General features: G+C 40.3%; 1 protein-coding gene across 1 annotated transcript in view; it reads right to left on the bottom strand.

Moving 5' to 3' along the window:
- The window catches only part of OPN3 (opsin 3), a 47,611-nt gene that overhangs the window by 12,347 nt on the left and 15,422 nt on the right, over positions 1-19,842 (bottom strand). The window lies entirely within an intron of this gene.

Genomic DNA, 19,842 nt, shown 5'->3' with positions numbered 1-19,842 from the left:
AGCCCCAAATCAGCCCCACCCCAAAGATGCCCCTATTGTATTACCCTTTGTCCCAAAGAGAAATTCCAGAACGAGTAAGGGAGAGTCACTACAGCCAGTGTCTCTTGGTTTTACCTTCTCTCGGCTGTCTCTGACTCCGCTACTAGAGATAGAGTCAAAGGGGGTTGCCAATGCTCAAACTGAGCGAAGTCACAGTAAAATGATGCAGAGGACTACCCTAACCTGCCGGCTACCAGCAGATGTCAGCATATAAACTGTTCACATGCAAGGATTGCTGACAGGGTCAGTTCAGGTCAGAGTCTTCCGGGCTTCCGTGGTCTATTAGTAACAAATCCACTTTAATAACACTGTTTGTATATTTATCTGTTTATCTGTCACTCTTCAAAGAGTAATCACTTAACAAGCACCTGCTAAGTGCCAGGCACTGTGCTGTGGATGTCCAATGGTGACTAAGAGGCAGAACTGGATGTCTGAAGGGAACGCATTGACAATGTATTGGCAACGACAATGAGCATGCAATGTGTGAACGCCACAGTTGTGACACAGTGTATTGGAGCCACAGAAAGGGAAGCATTTGTGCAGAAGTCAGGAGAAGCACATTCCAGGAAGAATGAAGAAATATGTGCTGGAGCATGGAGATGTAAAAAGACATGAAGGGCTCTATAAATGATGATCCAAAGATGCCAGGCTCAGAGGAGATGGAAAGGGAAATTTAGAGCGAGCCACATTGAGCCACATTGACAAAGGCTTTTATCTTTTAGATAAAGTTTGTGTTATTTTCTATTTATTTACTTCTTATTTTTTTGAGAAGGAGTCTCACTCTGTCACCCAGGCTGGAGTGCAGTGATGCGATCTTGGCTCACCGCAACCTCTGCCTCCCGGGTTCAAGTGATTCTCCTGCCTCAGCCTCCTGAGAAGCTGGGACTACAGGCACGCACCACCATGCCCAGCTAATTTTTGTATATTTAGTAGAGACAGGGTTTCACCATGTTGGTCAGGATGGTCTCGATCTCTTGACCTCGTGATCCACCCTCCTTGGCCTCCCAAAGTGCTGAGATTACAGGCATGAGCTACCAAATCTCTTTTCTTGTTTTTGTTTTTGTTTTTTTTTTGCTATGAAAATGATTTATTAGGCAAAACTGCATACTATAAAAATGCTTTAGAATGCCACAGGAGATGTAAAGACACAAGGAAGTGCGTAGTAACACGTGGCTATCAGAACACACTAAGGAATGCACACTGCTTCACCCCTTTACCTAGAAAAGGAAGCTTCTAGGCTACCTCCTCCTCAGCACACTGTTTGTGTTATTTTAAAAGGTTTTTGTTTTTTAACACCTTTCCCTTTATGAAATAGTAAATTATAAATCTGTTACTCTCTTGTCCTTTTACACAGTTAATTTCCCTTTCCTCCTCCTCCTTTTTCTTCTGAAAGTATGCTCATTTCAGCAGTAGTAGAGAATTTAAAACACAATTGAGAGCCATGGAAACTAGCTCGCAGGCTATTGCAACAGCAGGCAAGATATGACGGGACCCCCAACTAGGGTGACATTAAAAGGCATGAACAACGAAGTCTGGATTCCAGAATCATTTAGCAACTGGAACCAACAGAAGCTGTCTGCTCATTCAGTGTGAGGAGTTAGGGGAGAGAGGAGTTAAAAATAACTTGGAGTTTTTTGGCCGGGTGCGGTGGCTCATGCCTGTAATCCCAGCACTTTGGGAGGCCGAAGCAGGTGGATCACCCGAGGTCAGGAGTTCAAGACTAGTGTGGCCAACATGGCGAAACCCTGTCTCTACTAAAAATACAAAAAATTAGCTGGGCATGATAGCAGGAGCCTGTAATTTCAGCTACTTGGGAGGCTGAGGCAGGAGAATCACCCAAACCAGGAAGGTGGAGGTTGCAGTGAACTGAGATCACACCATTGCACTCTGGCCTGGGCGACAAGAGTGAAATTCTGTCTTAAAAATAATAATAATAATAATAAAATAACTTGGAGGTTTCTAACCTGCCTAAGGAGTAGCAAGTGATTACATGAACTGAAGTAAAAACTACACGGTGTATAAACAGATGTGGGGAAGACAATAAATATGAACTTCCTAGGGCATAAATATTTGTTGAATGAATGGCTGCAGAGACAATGAAGAAAAAGCAGCTCAAATGAAGAATGAAAGTAAGGCTGGTCTCCTGAGAAGTAGGGGAGAAAAGGGCTTGGGCGGCCAACAGGTTAAGAGGCCTGGAGCCAAGTCCTGGCTCCCCGTGAAATAGCTCTGTAACTTTCAGCAAATCAAACAATCTCTTAGACCTTTTTGTTTTCATAAAATTGAAACTCCCTTCATATTTTAACATTTTGTGATTCACAATTCTGTATGAAATAAAGAGGCCCTGGACTCAGAAAGCAATTGGCATAACATAGTTAATATTCATTTCTCCCATAATGGGTTTGTTTTTTGTGGGAGTTGGAGGGTGGGGAGCAGTATCATTCCCAGTGTCTGACATGCATGCATCCAGTAAATTTTCATTGAATAAATAAGTGAATGTTTACTAAATACTCAAGTGATCAGAAGAAGATTGGGTTTTGGAATAGAGTGGAAGAAAATACTTCAGAAAGTAATGATATAAGGCTAAGCATGGTTGCTCACACTTGTAATGCCAACACTTTGGGAGGCTGAGGCAGGCAGACCATCTGAGGTCAGGAGTTCAAGACCAGCCTGGCCAACATGGCGAAAACCCATCTCTACTAAAAATACAAAAATTAGATAGGCACGGTGGCGTGTGCCTGTAATCCCAGTTATTTGGAGGCTGAGGCAGGAAATGTGCCTGAACCTGGGAGGCAGAGGTTGCAGTGAGCTGAGATTGCACCACTGAGCTCCAGCCTGGGCAACAAGAGTGAAACTCTGTCTCAAAAAAAAAAAAAAAGTAATGACATAATAGCAAATAATGGATTTAAATTCAAATCACAGTAGTAATGATTGGGACAATGAAAGGATCAAGGTGGATGACTTTTGTGTTCAGAAGTCTTTTTTTACCTTATTAAAATTTTATCTAAAAAGTGATATTATCTTTTCTTTACCTGATTGTATTCGTAGAAAAAAATCTACAAACCTAAAGATAATGACATAAGTTGATGTTAATGAAATATTGTTGGTTTTATGTCGTTTACAAACTTTCTTATTAAGTATAATGATATTTACTTTCATAACTGGCTTTATGTGTTAAGACTTAGTTTGGCCTTCAACTTTTAGTTAATTTACACTGAATATGGTTTAGTATTTTACAGACAAGAAAACTCAGTATAAATAATTGCACTGTTGTAAATTAGTAAATTCCCATGTACCTTAGAGATGAATAAATGAGTTCTTATGGTGAAAGCAATAAGCTGGTAAAGTAAGCTAGGATGAGCATGTCATGTTCATCTATTCATTCATTCATTTAGTCATTGTCATTGTTTGTGATGTTTCAGTCACTGTGCTAGAAAATAAATATGAAGAGGTGAGTGAAACCAACCTCATGGCCTTAAGGTCCAGTGGATAAGAGAGACAATAAAAAACCAAATCAAACAAGCAACTCAGTGCAGTGCTATGAGGAACAGAGAGCGCAGGGTTAGAGAATAACACGAGGCCTGGTGGAAAGGGCACAGAAGGGGATGCAGCGGTACTGGCAGGGTATCAGGAAAAGACTCATTGCACTCAGAGCTGAAGTATGAAAAATCCAAGCCTTGTGATAAGTCAGGGTGCAAGATGCTAGTAACATTTTCCTTCTGGTTATTCGGGTCAAAGAGACTATAAAATTTACTAATATAGTTTTTATCATGCCTGTGTCTTAGCAAGCACAGTGAGCTTCAGGCGCCTGATTTTAGTTGTCATATACCATGACAAGTTAGTACAGACCTAGGGAAAGCAACCCTTGTACTTCCCAGGTCCTCCCTGATAGCACGAGCATATAAATGAGTGGCAGCTTCAGTCAGACCGACTTAGGCTTCGAGGGTAACCCGATGGAAATGATCTGACCTGCATCTTCCTTGCAAAATATACAGCCCTTCTTCCATCAATGCCTTATGTACTAACAAATTTTGGCCTGGAGTTGGAATTAATTGTTGCATTCTATTTGATTCCCACAACACTCCCCCAGGAAGATGAGAATGAAAGGACTGTCTTACAACTACTTTAGACCTTTAACTGATGTTGAGCCCTATTAACTGAAATAAAAACTATGTGCTATACGAGTAGATAGGAGGAAGACAATCAAATTCTACTTCAAATGGTGCCTCCATTTCCATTAACACTGAAAAGCAAAGGAAATGGCAAGTGCTGCAAACTGGGTGCCGGCTATACACCAGGTCCTATGATCGTCACTCTACATATGGTGAGCACTCTTTTGGAAAGAAGGTCTGTGTCTCCAGGGGTTAAGGAATTCATTGATGTCTCCACCAACAGGTGGTGGAGACAGTTTTGAGAACCCAAGACTTAATCCAAATCCCGTAATTTTGCCTTAATACCACCTGCTGCCACTAGAGGGTGACTTCTACCTCCCCACAAATTCTACCAAGGGTGCCTGTACCTTCACTGCAAAGCTGCAGATTCATCAGGTACCTGCCTAACACTGTGCTGAGTAGGGCTTTTGGAGAAACCAGAGACACGTGGTCCCCACTCTCAAGAAGACTGCAATACTGTATTTTTATATCACAAATAACATTAGAGAATAATGCAAGACGATACATGATCGTGTGTCAAAGTTATGATGCAAAAACAAACCAGAGAAAGTAAAATCCCAGTGGACTAGTGGCTTCATTAAGAGATAAATCTTAAGTTGGGTCATAAAAAATGGAATAGGTGTTAAGGAACAGATAGGAATGAAATGGGCATTTCTAGCTGAAAGAGCCTCCTTGAATTATTGCAAGAGTGCCTTAGCCTCTGGGCATAAAGTCAGGATCAAGTGGTGGGAAGGTCAGTCACTACAGGGGATGGTGCAAAGCTGATTTGCCTTCCGTGGCTACCCATGATCCACAGCAGGGATCTTCCTTCTTCTTCTTATGTTTTCCCTAGTAGAATTTTGAAACACCATGTATGCAACCATATTTAAAGTGTGACATCTATATTTTTTGTCTTAAGTTTAAAGAATTGTGTAATACAAACATTTCAAAATTGGAACCACTGGAAAGGGCTTATGTACCCCCAGAGGTTTTGAAGACAGCAGTCCGTAAAATCATATCTCGTTGCCATATCATTAGGGTTTGCCTAAGCTCACTGCATCAGGATACACACCATGCCCAGGCTGCAAACTGCCCGCCATGTTCTCGCAGAGCTGGCAGCTTTGATACTGCTGTTCCTTCTGCCTGAATTGCTGCCAAGATCTCACAGTCTGGAGAAGACAGATGTGTAAACAAATAATTACAGGAATGTGAAAAGAGTTAAACAAAGCTGCGTCAGAGAGCTGGAGAATGCAATGGAGGAGTACTTATCTCTGCCTGGGGAAATATTAGGGAAGGTTTTAAGGGAAAGCAATATTCCAATTGATGAATGGGAAAATTTTATCAAGTTGACAAGGGTGAGGATATTTCAAGGCCAAGGATATAGTGTGTATAAAAGGGCAGAAGTGAAAACGATGTATTTAAATGTCTACTCTGTGCATCAGTTTGAGTTATAGTTCTTTGTGAGGTACCTTAATGATTATACACTCATTTGCAGTATTTATCAACAAATACATGTCATACACATACCGTGTGCCAGGCACTGTGCTAGGCAATAAGAAAAAGGACAAAGTATAAACAGAGAAGTAACTTATAAAACAATGTGATAAATTCAATAATAGAGAAATGTGTTTGAGGCCAAAAGTCCTGTATTCAATTCCAGTTTTCTCCGTATTACCTAAGGAATAAGTCGTCTGACTCAGATCAGTTTCATTTTTTTTCACATAATTACCACGTGACCCTGGGAAAACGAATTAACATCCCAAAATCTCAATTGCTCACCAGTAAAATAGGGAAAATAATACCAAAATGCTGTCTCCCCGTGTGGGTGTAGGGGTGTATGTATTACATGAGAAGATAAATATGTTTAGTAAAGTGGTAATGCATAAGGCGTTATATTACTGAATGGTTGACTATCTGGGAGCAAAATTGCTTTCAGTAGTAGAAAGTGGGCAGAAGGCACAGGAGTGGACAGAGCTCTGGAGCTTAAATATTAATACAAGGAGTGTCTATCAAAGTTCAACTACCCAAGAATAAAGTTGTTTTCTCGGTTTGGCCACTAGATGGCCACATTGAACAGCTTATTTATAGTTGAAGTATCTAGACTGGGGTAAGCAAGTTCACAATAAACAGAAGTGTGTACTTCAAAAAAGGCCATGACCCAGACCTGTCAACCCTTACCTGTTAGATAAAAAGGTTAATATTACAAAACCCATGCCATCAAGGAGCACACAATCCAGAGAATGGGGTAGAAGGAGAAACTCTGTGTATAGTGGGAGGAGGAATACCCCACTTCCTCACAGAGAATCTCCTACCCTCGAGATTTTCTGTGAGAAGCAGGTACCACCTAAGTGAGTCTTAAAGATTAAGTACACTTTAACCAGGCAAAAAAAAAAAGGATGATGGGGAATAGACAGCAAATCCTCTTATCCTATTCCAGGAAGAGAAAACAGCCTATGTAAACACATGGAGACCTAACAGAGCTTGCACCATTTGGTTGCCTGCAAATAATTCAAAATGGTAGGATGGAGTTCCAAATAAAGAATGAAAGACTAAGGACTCTCCCAAGAAAGCCTTTAAATGCCATGCGTGGGGTTTGGAATGTGTCCTGAGGACTCTGAGGAGCCATTAAGCTGTTTGTTCACTTCCATCACTGTACAGTTCTAGAGAATTTTATTTTCTTTTGATTTTGCTTTTGGAAATTTTCCTTATGGGAAGTTCCCTTGGGCTGCCACGAGGAAAAAGCATTGTGGGGCAAAACAAGACCGGTTCTAGGAAAACGTAGTGGAGAAATACAGTTCCTGTGATAAGGCATGAAACTGATGCAGTGGCACTAGGGAAGGAGAGACAAGGAAGATCCAACGTATTTAAGGAAGTTAATCTTTGTTGGTTGTGGGAATGAATGAAGACGAATCAGAAGAGAGTCTTGTGTTACTGGTTTGTTATAGTTAATAGTTGATGTTGCATTGACTTAGAAAAGAAATGAGAGAGAAGTAAATTTGGAAGGGAAGATGATTAGGGGGTAACTTACGTCATCAGATTCTCTGGGTCATTTTGAACACTATCTGAATGGACTGTGCTTCAGACTCTCTACCTAGAAAATGGGGCAACTGTAAATACCTGTCTTGTGGTCTTGGGAGTTGGCCGGGTGGATGAGCACACAGTAAAAATCTTCCAAGCTAAGTGGGCGCACAGTTTCTCAAATTAATGAAAACTCCAATTTTGTTCATTCAAAAACATATTCATCTGTAGAAATTTTAAAAGATGCAGTTTAACTTTTTGTTCACAGACAGTAATGGGAACAAAACTATGTGAAGACTGCTTAATAAAGGTGCTACTTTACTAAGTAAAGTAAACCATCTGTAGAAGCTTTATAAAATCAGGCAAGAAGGGACAAGGGGAATGTAAAATAAATGTTTAGTAAAGTGGTAATACATAAGGTATTATTATTATTGTTATAAGCCTGCAGTACATTATAATTATTATTGTAAGCTGCAGCATGGGCTGTCAGCTTGTTCTCTGACCTGCTTCCAATAGCTGTTTGCCTCTTGTCCCACAATCATGTAGGCCCTGTGACAAAATTCTAGTTCCCCTTAACTGCTCTATGGATAACAGCTTGAACATTACATAATGTTAAGTTTTCCATCTGAGATATTCTTTCAGGTCCTATGTACCAGTGAAACTACTGACATCAGCTTGTCTGAAGGATCCCACGAGAAGCTGACTCACGAAAGAATGCAGTTTCCACATCCTGAGGTTTTCATCCCCCGTATCCCAAACAATCAATGATCCTAATTCCCCATCCCCTTTCTCCTCATGGTCCCCTTAAATATCCCAGCCCACAACTCCTCAGGGAGATGTATTTGAGGGTCTCCTCCCATCTCCTTGCTCAGCACCCTGCAATCATTAAACTCTTTCGCTGCTGCAAACTCTGATGTCAGTAAAACTGGGCAAGGAGTTTTACTGTTACCATGTAACAGGCATACCACCCTGTGGGTCCTAGAATAGCTACTCATATTTGAATAATATTAAATAAAACCAGTATATTTAATATGCCTGGAAAAATTTGTTTTTCCAGTACTTTTAAGCAGTAACCAATTCTTCTTTGAAATCTTGTTTATGTTGGTTATTTGTTGAGAAAGTTTCTCTCCTTTTTATTAATTAACAATAGTAATTTCAGCCCACTAACACTTACAGGAGAGTACTTACTATGAGTCAGGGACTGTTCTAAGTAGTTTACCAGTGTTATCTCATTTAATCTTCCTAACAACTCTGTGAGATATGTAGAAATTATAATCACCATTACCATTTAACAGATGAAGAAACGGAGGCAAAAATGATATTTGCCAAGGTCACAAGCTAATAAATAACAGAGCCAAGACTCAAATCACAGAGTCCACTTCCAGCGTCCATGCTATGTTATTCTTATTTTCTAATTCTTGAGAATTATCAAAAACTTATATTAGTGATGTAGTCTCTACAGAAATATTTAATCCATTATCTGCTACATATGTTCTGTCCTTCGACAGCAGAAGAGGTCATTTTTTTAAACTCAATATTCTTAAATTGAAGAATTTCCGAGAAAATGAAAGAAGACTACCTTTATTTGAAAAATATCTCTCAGCTGTTGGAATGAGTGATCTCCATTTGACCAATAAAAGCAGTTTGCTAGAACAAGTAAAGTGATGATTGGTTTTTATTATATATGTTTTTAGGCATTTACTTCTATTAAATTTTTCATGTTCAATAGTCTTCATGTTTATTGCACAATGACTCAGTTCCAAAGGAAACCCAGCACAACATCAAAGTTAAAACCCTTTCCATGTGTTAAAAAATGGTGATTTCAGGCCGGGCACTGTGGCTCATGCCTGTAATCCTAGCACTTTAGGAGGCCAAGGCAGGCAAATCACCTGAGGTCAGGAGTTCCAGACCAGCCTAGCCAACATGGTGAAACCCTGTCTCTAATAAAAACAGAAAAATTAGCCAGGTATGGTGGCACACACTTGTAATCCCAGTTACTTGGGAGGCAGAGGCAGCAGAATTACTGGAACCCAGGAGGTGGAGGTTGCAGTGAGCTGAGACTGCGCCACTGCACTCCAGCCTGGGCGACGGAGGGAGACTACGTCTCAAAAAAAATATATATATATACATGATTTCGGGTAATCAACTTAAATAGAAGTTTATTTTTGACCATTGTGTGTCGTAGCCACCAAATGCTTGTAGTGCATTTGAAACTGAGTCCCCCTTAGGAGAAGGCCAATGAGCCACCAGAAGAGACTAAATGAGTCAGGCCACATGTTGTGGCCTGTGGCCAGCTGCTCGCAGTTTAAAATGCTGCACTATTGTTTCCATTGTGCTCACTCATGCTATCCTTCACTGGTATTTCACATGCATTGCACTTCTTTTCTATTAAATTTAGTGACTTTTTAAAAAATAAGGGACACAGGGGCAAATGGTCGACACAGTTGTTAAAGCATACGGACTTTCCCTGCCGTGAGCATCTGCTCCTAGGCTACACTGGGCACCTGTGCACTAGCTTGGAAATCATTCCAGGCTTATCTCCCCTCTGTTATCTTTGGTTCTTTTAATATCAGCTCCCCTTGTTCTCTGACCATTCTGGCTTCAAACTTGGCTTCTATTCTGCCTATACTCCCATTTGGATAGATACCCTAGCTTTAGACTCTGACTTGCCTCTGATTTGACAAAGTTTTAGGCTTTTGTTTCCTCCCAGGAATTGCCTAAACGCCATACACCATAACAGAAGAAAAGAAGTGCTCTATCTTGGAATAGGATCTTATTAGAACTTTTCCCACACTGTTGCCCCTGCTTGTCGGGAAAGGATATTGAACAAGATGGCTAACAATGAAGAAAAAAGGATAATTATGACACTAAGAGAGCCAAGAAATATCCATTATGACCAGAGTCTATAGGCTGAGTGGGAAAAAACAGTTTAAATATAAAGTAACTTTTCTGTGGCATTAATTAAGGTACAGAAGAGTAACAAAATAAGCACAGTGGGGTCAAAGTCTAAAAAAGAAAAAAAACAATTGGATGAAAACACTTAACAGAACTGAGAATCCTCAATTCTAATCTAATTCTGGTACCACAGATAAAATGGGAGGCATACACTTTGTTTCCACCACTTAATCAAAATTATTTCTTGATCACAGCAATCCAGGTTTCATGATAACCCACCACAGCATGCTCAAGGCAACTGCGTCAGAGAACTCTCTTCTGACGGGGCCTTGACTTTGATCCACTTTAGGAACACATTGGTTTGCTTAGTTTTCCCATTCCTCTCTCCCCCATCTCATATTTGCTTTTAAAACCAACATATAAAGCCTTTCTTGGCAAACATTTCTAAATTCATTTCTGTGGCTCATACCATTTCCAGTGTTCTAGTGCAGGTTCACGTTCCATAAATGATTGCTGTCATCCACCTATGACTAAGTTTCTTTTGTTTGGACAGCCTTTGTCATCCTCTTGTGCACCATATAACAGATTCATCATTGACTGGACTCTATTTATGTGCTACCCCAGATCTCCCTGACCCCACTCCCATCTGTGGGCCCTATTTGCTTTGCTCCCCAGCATCGATGACTCTATGACTAGAGTTACAAAGCTTCAGCTACTGCCATTGTCACCACCATTGCATACCTACATGCAGACAGTGCCTTGCTGCACTGGACCCACAGAGGCTCTGGCTTCCCTAGTGGCTACCTGAAGGTGGCCGATCCAACCTAGAGGCAAAGGGACATTAACACCTCATGGAGCAGAGTTGGACTGATGTGAGTAAGGAGACAGGAAGAAGCCAGAAATTAAATTGCTTGCACTCCCCTCTCATCCCATGGGTTGTTTCAAGCTGCATTAGTATCAGGTAGTATCTCTGAAGATGTCCTGTCAGACCCATTGACCCGCTGTGGCCGGCTCAGTGGTGCATCCTCTCTCACATTTGGCCTTCTCCTTTCTCTGCCTCTTCCTATTCTCCTTACTCTTGATTCCCTGGGATTATGCTCTCCAACAAATCATTAGCATATATGCTTTAACTTAGGTTTTATATGTACAGAACTTGTGCTGAGACAATCATCTTATTACTTTCACAAAGCCCTTTCTAGAATAATGACATGCAAAGCTCCCTTCACGTAGCATGTTGGCTGTTAAGAAACTCTGTGTATTTCTTGCATTACCTAGTCAACCTTCTCTTTCACCATTTATAACTTCTTTAGTGCATGTCTCCCTCCATTCATCCACAATGCAAACAGACTATCTTCATGGTTGCTATTTCCTACTTACTATATTTTGGTACAATTTTGTGTACTTATGTCTTATCTCTCCAATTAAATTGTAAACTTAAGTGTGACATACTTAAGAATGTCTTTGTGTTTTGACATCATTTTGGCACCTGGAATAGTACAGGGATTATTATGCATTTGTTGCTGATAAAAGTTGTATACACATGACCATGTTTCTTTCCGAATAACAAGGAAAAGTCCTGGAATAAACATGGTCATCCCTGTAATTAACCAAACGCTCAGGTGAAACATTGCTTAGAAAGAGCAACAGTGACATTTCAATGAAAAAAAATTTGTTCCTCAGGGAAATAGCAATACACAGGTTAGAAGAACATAAAACAAGACCATCTCCCTGCTATTTTACCTAAGGGATCTCTTTTTCAACTCAAAATATGATTTGACAGTTCTTACATGATAATTTTTGGCTATTACAAAAATCTATAAAATATTCATTTTTATGAGTGTTGTAAAGTCAAATGACATTCCTGTTAGATTTATCATCTCTCATTCTCTAATCAAAATAACATAATAACTTTATTTCATATTTTATAAATTTCAAAGTACTTTTAAATATATTTTTCTAATTAGATCTTTTCAGACATTCAGGCAGCAAAATCTCATTGTCCCCATTTGATGAGAGTGAGAAAAGGGGCTGATATCTGTGACTAGCCTAAGGTCGCAAGACTAGTAAGGTTCTGTTTGAATGAGAACCCAGATCTTTTGACAGTTAGTCCAGAGCTTTATTTGCATTTTTCCCAAAATGAATACACAAAGCAAGTTGTTTCTAAGCAATGGCGAAGGCTGAGGTCTTTTTAATTCTATGAAAACATTCAACACATGAATAAATTGTGGAATAGCTGTGTGGCCTGCAATGATGAGTCGAGTTTCTAAGTGTTCCTTCCTAGATTATTAACCCGGCAGCAAATGAAAAACATCCAATATCCCAGAAGAACAGATTAAAAATAGGAGGAAATCTCAGAGGCACTGAATTAAATCTTCATTCCATCATTTATAATTTACAAAGCTCTCAAGGGAGCTCAGGGTTTAGGTTTTAGAGCAGGTGAAAACAACACTGATCCCATTAAAGTCATTTCCTATTACCCTGCTGCTGATTCAAGTGGAGAGTAGGAAACACAGCCAGAGGGCGAGTGTGACTCTTCTCTCAAGAATGAGTATCACACTCTCTGCTATAATTGTGTGTAAGCAATTAATCAGCCAGAAAAATGTGACATGATACCTCAGGACCACACAAGGAGAATGAGAGAAGAAGCCTGCCATACATAACCTGCTAAGGAAAAACATAATTGCTATAGAGCCTGTGCAGTGCAATACCAGGGCAAAATGCCTTAAGTTTAAAACAAACGTGTGAGGTGGCGGCACTGGAGTATAAAGCAAAACCCATATTGGTGACCCGTGTGGAAGAATTTGGATAGGCAAGAAAAATCTCTTAGTCATCCTGATCTGAGAATGTCAAGTAACGAAGAACTAAAAAAAAAAAAAAATTTTTTTAAATGAAGGTGGGAGAAGAAAGCTTTACAAATATGAGATATTTTCCCCAAGATCACAAAGTGGGTGTTAGAACAAGGCTGGTTCCCAGACCCATTCACATTCTACTATTTCAAACTTCTCTCCCACACTGTCAAATTGGGGTTAACACGAATTTAACTCCTCTTTGATGTTCGATTTAACACTTTCTAGATCGAGCAGCATGTCTCTTTCCCTTAAAAGAATGCTGTTTCCAAATGCCAGCTTTTGAAATAGCTACATACGAAACTCCTCAGGAGACTGCTTAGAATGCTGATTCCAAGGCTCTGCCCTTGAAAATACTTGATCCACTAGGCTTGGGACAGAACCTGAATGTCTGTATGTTTAAAAGTTGTCATTGATGATTCTGACTTTCAAAATGATGAGTCAAGGCAAAAATCAGATTTCCTTTAATATAATCTCTATGACTATTTGCTCATTTCCCAGGTTTTCCTCAATTCCCATCACTGGTGCAGGAGCACAAGAAACCACTCCAGATGCCTCTGAATCCTTCAGTCTCAATCCCACACCGAGAGCGGCAGTGCAGAGGGGTGGCCCTCTCTCCACTCTCTGATGGACTCTGCAGGCAGCCCATTTCTGTTCCGTCCTGACCTCCATCGTTTTCAGCAAAGCAACAAACAGCACCATCATTCTGTGTCTCTTTGTCCAGGCAGCAGCACAGAATTGGGAATATATTTAAAGATCTTAATGTTCTATGGAATGGTTCTCTTCAATGAGAAGACTTTCATGTATATGCTAGGGTTTCAGTGGTTTAAGGCTGTCTTCTTTTCTCCCTTTTTTTTTGGATATCCACTTTTGTATTTATTTATTTATTTTTGCTTATTTCATCTTACCTAAGAATTCGTCTACTTCTTTAAGAAATAGAGAATAAAGAGATGTGCCTCAAGCCTCCAGTGGACAGACTAGTTTATATATATATGAGGATCACTCCAGGCAAGGAAACACTGCATACTTACAATTCAGTGCTATGGTGCCTTTTATGTGTGAAATCCTTCATTCTTCAGAAATCTTCCTATATCAACACTCCATCTTTTGGCACTTGAGAACTTTCAAGAAAACCTTCTGGTTGTCTTCTTCTGGGCTCTAAAGCTTGCTTGCCTTTGTCCCTATCTGCTGCTCAGTGGCCGCATATTAGGAATTTGGAAATTGCCCCCAGATAAGAACTGAGCCATTCATTCATGTTAACATTTCACAATACAGTATTGCACAGGACACCAAAGGCACTGTTAGGCACAAGTCTCCCTAGTTGAAAGGGTCAGTATGGACGTCAAGATATTAGAGTGAGCCAGCCCTGAGGAAAAGGCATGTTTTCTAGCTTATATAGGCAGCTCTGATTTTTATAGTTTACTCATTTCTAGCTTTTGTTCCTCTTTACCTATCTTGTCTTTTGCAATTCTGCTGCTTCTTATAGTCCAACAAACTATAATAGTGCCAAATTTAAATAACCTGACACAGCATATCATAAAATGGCTGAAAGTGACATCATATGAAAAGCTCTTAAAAATCTAACTAACTGCCCTTGAGCTTCACCCTGATCTAGCCAGTTCCCTGAACTCCGGAACCCATCAGGAAGTTAGAAGCTTCTTGGGGAGACATTGGCAGTTTCATCATGAAACAGATTCTTGTCACTTCCTAGGGAATTCTCTCCCATTATGGAGAGCAGAGTGAAGCCTGGATGCACAAGAAATTCAAGGCATGTTCTAAGTAGATAAGATGAAATTGTTCCAGGACAAATTGCAGCTTTACAGCAGATAGTCACCAGGCTGGTGTGTCTAAATCTTCTTTAAATATTTGAGTGGCTCTAACAGGCAGGGCCCCAAGCTTAGTTCTGGAGAAGCAAAGTCATAAGATATGGTCCTTGATGTAAAAGGGGAAAGGCAACTGGAAAGACCAAACTAAAATACAAAATTACGTATTTGAAATGCCAAATGAATATACAGATGTTAAGTGCCAGAGGAGCTCAGAGACAGGAAAGTTCACCAAGAACTTAGGAACTGAGGGGGTGGGGGGAGGAGGGGGTAAATAAAGGGGTGGGACTAACGGAAGTTGAAAATAATCCATTTGAAAATTTGCCCAGCATCTACATGCCTAGCAACTCCAGGTTTAATTATAAATCCTAGAGCAGCATTATTCAGTAGAAATAGAATGTGAGCCACAAACAGTATTTACATCTTAGAAAGGTAAAAAGAAACAGATAAAATTTATTTTAATAACGTATTTTATTTGACCCAACCGCTATGGACTGAATGTTTGTGTCCCCCCAAATGCATGTGCTGAAATCCTAAGCCTCCATGTGATGGTATGAGGAGGTGATGTCTTTGGAAGGCGATTAGGCCATGAAGGTGGAGCCCTTGTGAATGGGATTCGTGCTGTTGTGAGAGGCCAGAGAGCTCACTCTAGTTCTCTTTCTGCCATGTAAGGATAAGACACATAAGCACACTAACCTGCAAGGGGCCCTCACCAGAACCCACCATGCCAGTACCCTGATCTCAGATTTCCAACCTCCAGATTTGTGAAAAATAAATTTCTGTGTTTATAAGCCACCCACTTTACAGCATTTTGTTACAGGAGCTTGAACTAAGACACTAATGTATGCGAAATATTATCATTTCAATTTGTAATCAATATAAAATTATTGAGAGTTTTACATTTTTCTCATACTAAGTCTGGAAATACAAAGCATGTTTTACCCTTACATCTCAGTATAAACTAGCTACATTTCAAGAGCTCAAGAGACACATGTGACTAGTAGTTACCGTATTAGACAACATAGCCCTAGAGAAACTCTGGGTATTGGGCAGGAAGAAATGTGTACAAGGACACACTCTGAAGCACTGTTTTATATTACAGTGAAAAACAGGAAATGGACCTCCATCAAAGGGAGAAATATGTAAATAAATTGTTAATAATAGGACAGAAGCATTGCTTGGATTTGCCTTAAATTCATGTTAGTGACCTCTGGAAGGAAGGAGGTAAAATGGAATGGAGGAAATACAGAGGTGTAAATTTTATTGGCAATATTTTAATTATTTAGATTAAAACAAATATAGAAATACCAGTATTTAACCACTGGGTAGTATATGCATGGACCTTACTGTATTATTCTTTGCATTTTTCTGTATTTAAAAACTTTTTTTGTTTTGTTTTTTTTTTTGAGTCGGAGTTTCGCTCTTGTTTCCCAGGCTGGAGTGCAATGGTGCGATCTCGGCTCACTGCAACCTCCGACTCCTGGGTTCAGGCAATTCTCCTGCCTCAGCCTCCTGAGTAGCTGGGATTACAGGCGCGCGCCACGAAACCTAGCTAATTTTTTGTATTTTTAGTAGAGACAGGGTTTCACCATGTTGACCAGGATGGTCTCGATCTGTTGATCTCGTGATCCACCCGCCTCGGCCTCCCAAAGTGCTGGGATTACAGGCGTGAGCCACCACGCCCGGCCCGTATTTAAAAACTTTTAAGTAAATTACAAAATAAAATTCATTGAAGATATAGAAGTGCAAGTAGTGGACCAAAAAGAAGACTGGCTCTTTGAAGAAAGAACAGAGACAGTCATTAAGACAAGAGACAACTGGGGATGGTGGCTTGGCTTGTCAACTGATAGGAAGGAGATCCAGGAAGGAGAGTTGAGACTGTGAACGAGAGGTGACAGCTAAAGTTTTATATTCCCTGCACCTGTTTGTCAAATGTGAGTTCGATTTTGCAACCTGACCTTGGGAGAGTGTTGATGAAGCAAAGAGTTTTATAGAATGAGGAGTAATGCTTCAGAAGCAGCAGTGATACTTAATGAGTCACCTATTCTACTACCTGGCCATGGGGTATACCTGGTGTTAAGGAAGACACAGCTGGGAAAGGTGGGAAAGTAGGGATCATGGGGGCAGCCAGGGTTAAGAGAAATGTTCAAAGATGTTGAAGTTATAGGGGAGTATACTGTTCATGAAGGGAGGATCCAGGGGGTGTACAGTGGAAGCTCAGGATTAGAACAGATCAATAAATATAGTGGCCATAAAGAGATGAAAGTCCAGTCATGGCCAATTGGAGAGGTTTTCCCTTCCGGGGAAAGTCAGCAACGACTGACTTTCGCATGGATGTGAGGTACTATGAGATTAGTTATGATCATCTTCTGGGGAAAGGCAGGGTAAAAAGTGTTTCCAGGATGTAGGTCCTGCATGATTTGCTTGGTGGTATGTTGATTTCTAGAATATTTGCTCTCTCAGGCTTCAAACTGTGGACTTTTGAATGTCATTCAATGTTTCACTCTTCTAACAGTGCTGTGGGGAGAGAGAGTGAGACATAGTGACCAAGGGGCACTGGGCTTAGGTTCCATATTCTCCACTTTTTGCGTGACCTTGAGCAAATTAATCTCCTGGTACTTTAATTTTCTAAATGTAAAATGGAATACTAATATATCAAACTACCTCAGGAAGTTGAGATGAAAATGAAGAGTTCATTAATATGCATAAAGCTCTTATCACAGTACCTAGCATATGGTACACACTTAGTAAGTGTTAGCTATGGACATTGTAATCAGTGTAGCTATATATTTACATGCATTCATGATGATCTTCTTAGGTTGAATTCTTGACAATGTAATTGTTAGGTGAGAAGGTGTGCAAAATTTTAATGCTTTCATACAATTTACCAAAATACTCACCAGAAGAGAAATTAAATCTCGCTACCGTATCAACCAATACTTGTTTGATTCCCTCTTATTTATGTCACAATGTGTGACAACCCACCACCCACCCAGCAATTGATTACAATAGTCCTCTGTATACCTGCTGACCCAGAATGCTGGAGTGCTGCCTGGTGATCCACATTTTAAAATGCTCATTTGATTCATGAGCACTCTTCATTTTAAAACCATTGTTCCAGAATTTCATCAATTGATAAATCAACTGCTAAAACATTGGTTTACCCAATCTCTTTGCAATGTTAACACTGTCCCAAGCTCTTGTTGAAATTCCTCTTGGCTTCTGTAACACTTCTCTCTTCTACATCATCTGCTACTTCTACACCATATTTTTTTTCCCCTATAAGGAGCAAGTAAGTGGGTAATCTTATGTAAGTGGTATGTCCAAAGTGGCGCTGGCTCCAAGCATAGTGTCCAATAGGAATACGTGGGCCACATAATCTAGGAGCTGGAAGCAATGTCATCAGGGCTTCGGGTCTCTCCTCCCATCACTGGCTTAGTTTCTCTGTGTTTGGACAGACTCCCTGGTAATCAAAGTACTGGCAGCCTCTGACTCAAATCCCTGAGCTTTCAGAAGCCCAGGAGGATTTTAAGAGTCTATACCTAGAAATATTATTTTAAAAAAAGAGCGAGAGAGAATCTTTCTGGCTCAGGACTAATCCAGGGGCAGGAGTTACTATGCCAAATCAGGCAGGGCACCATGTTTGCATTACTCAAGTCCACAGTTCCTAGTTTTCTTCTGATTTCTCTTCCTTTTTCGCAGTACTTCCAGTAAGTCAATCACTAAGTCAGGCTAATTTATCTCAACAGTTCTCAAATCTGTCCTTTGTTGTCCTGACTACTTTTGCCCTAATTCAGACTCTCACCATCTCTTGCCAGACTCTTTTAATAGCCTTCTGTCTGATCTCCCTTCTCCATTCTTGTCTCTCCTTGATACATCTTCCATACAGACACATAGATAAGCAAACGCAACCTGTTTTCTTATTTAATACCATTAGGTGCTTCTCCACGAGGATAGTCAGAATTCCTTAGAATGGCATACAAAGCCCTCCAAGACCTTGGAGAGGTATCTACTGATCACCCTGTATAACCAAAACTAAATCCATTTGCTTTTCCTCAAACCCTGTTTCCAGTCTTGGTTAAATGAATTGCATACATTCAGATTCCAAAGCTGAAATTTTAGACATTTTCGATTCTTTTCCTGCTCTACCTAATTTGTAACATATTTTCCAGATCCTGTATTTCTATCTTCAAATTGTTCTCTGCCTCTTCCATTCCCTTCGCTCTGCCCTATTCAGGCCTTATCACATTCTTTCTCCTTGCCAGTCACTGGCATCCAGCATCCACACCTTTTTACCAGTCTCCTCCCCACTGTCACCAGGCTAACCTTTGAAACGTTAAGTCTTACCAGGAAAAACCTTCCACAGCACCTTATCCACTGAGTAAAAGTACCAATTCTTAGCAAGCTATTCAAGGCTATGGACACTATGAGCCCTATTCTACCTGTCCTGCCCCTTCACGCCAGGTCAGGCACGCCATGCTCCAGCTATGCAGACTGTGTCCTCAATGCCTCCATGCCGACTTCTGCTATTCTTCCTACATGGAAGAATATCATATCATATTATTCCTCATATCAGCCCATGGAAATCCTCAACCATTAGGGCCAAGCACAAACACCTTTTCTTTTTCGAAGCATTCCTAGATTTCCCTAGTAGGACTACTCTACAGACTGTAGAAATGATCATAGCCTGATTTATATAGTGGCTAATTGTGCATCAATGACAGACGCAATAGCTTGAGAGTTCCAGTACTTACAGATTCTGACCTTCAAAGAGTTACTGAGCCTTATTTCTCATCTACATATGGAAACGCTAATATCTACCTCACAGAGTTGCTTTAAAAATTGAGATGAAATGTGTGAAGAAATCAGAACAGTTCCTGGCACATAAGCAGTTACTAGTGTTCCTGGACTTCATCAGATACCCCCGAAGACACCATATCACATCTCAGTAGAGCATGTGGGCTCAACTTGGGGTTATGGAATCAAAGTGCCTGGGTTTGAAGCTCACTTCTACCACTTACTAGCTGTGTGATCTTGGTCAAGCTCTTTGTCTTCACATTGTCTGTTTACCCA

This window comes from Callithrix jacchus, chromosome 19 (assembly GCF_049354715.1).
Source record: "Callithrix jacchus isolate 240 chromosome 19, calJac240_pri, whole genome shotgun sequence".
NCBI classification, from domain to species: Eukaryota; Metazoa; Chordata; class Mammalia; order Primates; family Cebidae; genus Callithrix; species Callithrix jacchus.
This window is presented reverse-complemented; position numbering and strand designations above follow the sequence as displayed.